This window comes from Bos javanicus, chromosome 23 (genome assembly GCF_032452875.1).
Source record: "Bos javanicus breed banteng chromosome 23, ARS-OSU_banteng_1.0, whole genome shotgun sequence".
Taxonomy (NCBI): Eukaryota; Metazoa; Chordata; class Mammalia; order Artiodactyla; family Bovidae; genus Bos; species Bos javanicus.
Window position 1 is genome coordinate 42,657,573 of NC_083890.1, and position 2,861 is coordinate 42,660,433.

The 2,861-nt window shown below is 51.7% G+C and overlaps 1 pseudogene; it reads left to right on the forward strand.

Annotated features, from left to right (window-relative positions):
• The first annotated feature begins 569 nt into the window (after positions 1-569).
• LOC133235968 (tumor suppressor candidate 2-like) lies at positions 570-1,566 on the forward strand (annotated as a pseudogene).
• Positions 1,567-2,861: the final 1,295 nt, after the last annotated feature.

Below are 2,861 nucleotides of genomic sequence, written 5' to 3' on the forward strand. Positions count from 1 at the left end.
TATTTGGCACATTGGTCCAGTCTATACATTGGTGGTGGTTTAGTGGCTAAATCATGTCCAACTCTTACGACCCCATGGACTGTAACCCTCCAGACTCCTCCGCCCATGGAATTCTCCAGGCAAGAATACTGGAATGGATTGCCATTTACTTCTTCAAAAGATCTTCCTGACCCAGGGATCAAATCAGAATCTCCTGCACTGCTGGCGGATTCTTTCCTGCTGAGCCACAGGGAAGCCAATCTGCATATTGTGCACATGCTGTTCTGTGCTTAGTCGCTCAGTCATATCAGACTCTTTGTAGCCCCATGGGCTGGAGCCCTCCAGGCTCCTCTGTCCATGGGATTCTCCAGGCAAGAACACTGGAGTGGGTTGCCATGCCCTCATCCAGGGGATCTTCCCAACCCAGGTCTTCCGCATTCCAGGTGAATTCTTTACCATCTAAGCCACCAGACAAACCTAATTTTTCCTTAGAGCTGCTCAGAGAGTGGTAAAAATACAAATTTTAGGATCTAATCCCAGAATGTATGATTTAGTAGAAATCGTAACAAGAAATTTCATTTTAAAAGCCCCTTGCAGGAGCCTTTGGAAGGCGGCGGCGGCGGCATCTGTGAGCCAGAGTCCAGTCAGGGCATGGCGGCGCCGACGGCCCTGTCAGAGCCAAATTACCGCGGGGCCCGCTATGGCAGCCCTGACATGAGCGCCCGCGGCTCCAAAGCTCGGGGCCTGTGGCCCTTGACCTCAGCCTCAGGGGCGGTGGCCCAGAGGCGGTGGTCGCTGCGCAAGCTTTGGTGCGACAGCCAGGCCGAGTCGTGCCCCACCTTCGCATTCATGCCCCGCGGCTCCATGTTCAATGACGAGGATGAAGATCTGCCTCACGAAGTCTCTGAGGAGACAGTCGTCACCAAGAACTGGCCAAGCTGAGGCGGGTGCATCAGAACCTGATTCCTCAGGGCACCGTGAAGCTGGGCCCACCTGGATTTCCCTGTGATTCTCTATGAGGTATGAGACTGGGGCGGGAGTGGCAGGCATAAACACCCCCTGCTGCAGCAAGACACCCCCAGGCTCAAGGTGTGGCCGCCTTTGAGGAACCGAGGCTGCGGTCACAGCCGTGAATAAACTCCACTGGCCTGGAACCTTCAGCTGTGAGCCGGGCAGTCCTACAGCGCTGGTTGGGTGTTGGTTTGTAAGTGGACTAGAGATGACTGGTTGAGAAGGCAATGGCACCCCACTCCAGTACTCTTGCCTGGAAAATCCCATGGACGGAGGAGCCTGGTGGGCTGCAGTCCATGGGGTCGCTAAGAGTCGGACACGACTCAGCGACTTCATTTTCACTTTCATGCATTGGAGAAGGAAATGGCAACCCACTCCAGTGTTCTTGCCTGGAGAATCCCAGGGACGGGGGAGCCTGGTGGGCTGCCGTCTATGGGGTCACACAGAGTCGGACACGACTGAAGCGACTTAGCAGCAGCAGCAGCAGAGATGGACGGGTAGCTGGCAAGGCCTGATGGCAGAGTTACCAGTCCAACTTCCCTAACAAGGAGCATGGCCGGGCACCTGCCGGTCAGAAATGCCTGCTTCCTGTGCCCTTGACTGGCCTACATTCTTCCAAGCTTGCCCAGGGCCCAGCCCTGCTAGAGGCTACAGCACTTTACAAGCCAGGTCTGCCTTCTTCCCTCCCCAGGGCAACCGGAGCTCTACAAAAGTGGGAACGTCCTTTCCCTCCCTTCCTTTACCAGCCGTTTGCTACCTTGATTCCTCCTGTGTTGGACAGAGGCTGGGGCAGAACAAGCCTGATTCTTCCTCCCTACCTGCCCATTTGTTCCCAGGATGGACAATTTGCTGTCTGTTATTAGGAGTAGGGACTGGGGTGTGGGAGGTTTCTCCCTCTACCCAGGGCTGGCCTGATCCCTCCCCACTGCAACCAGTTGCTGCCCCTCCACCCCAAGTTGAGAGCACATACGATGGGGAGCAGGAAGGGCTCCGGATGCCTGTGCCCCATCCCACCTACTGTATCTAATCCCCCTTGCCCTTACACATCCACCACCCTGTGGTAAGGCACAGCACCCTAGGGCTGGTGCCAGTAGCTCTGAGGAACCCACCACCCCTTTCCCTACAGTATACCCATCCCTTCAGGATCGGTCAAGAGAAAAGTACGGGAGCCCTTGGGATGGGGGCAGAAAGGAGAGAAAACATTTAAAATGTGAAAGCTTGTATAGTCCAGTCCATGATGTTGTTGGGGTACAGTCTGATTTCTACATAGAAATTATTTTTTTTTTTAAATTCCTTACTGTGCAAACTCTGTGCTTTAAGCATCTGAGAAATGGTTTGGGGAGGGTACTCCTCAATCTAGGAAGGCTGTTGTGTTATTTGTTCAATAAAATTATTTGTAGACCCTGAAAAAGAAGAGTCCCCTGAACAATGTTGATAATGGGCCAGATTTAATAAGCCCTGACCTGTACCACAACCACATCACTTCTATTCTTGTCCCCTTATCTCTTGGCTCTTCAGCTCGTATCCATCCACAGGCCCATGAATTTCCACAAAGATGTCTGTCTTCTTGGCACAGTGTCTGGTCAGTCTCTTCCTGTAACCGGCCTATTTGTCTTAAATAGAGCATATGCTTCCATCAGCCTATTTCAGTTCTGTATCTCTTCTTTCCCAAGCCTGGTGAATGAAACAAGTTCATATTTATTGCCCTATCTTCTAAGAATTTCTTTCAAATTATCCCCAATTTATTTTGTTACTCATGCTTTGCTGACAGCATAAAATAAGACTTCTCAGATTAGAACAATTTTTTTTCTGCCCCCTGCTCAGTTGCTTTCTAGTTAAAAAGCATCACCAGACACTTTATTCATTCTTAC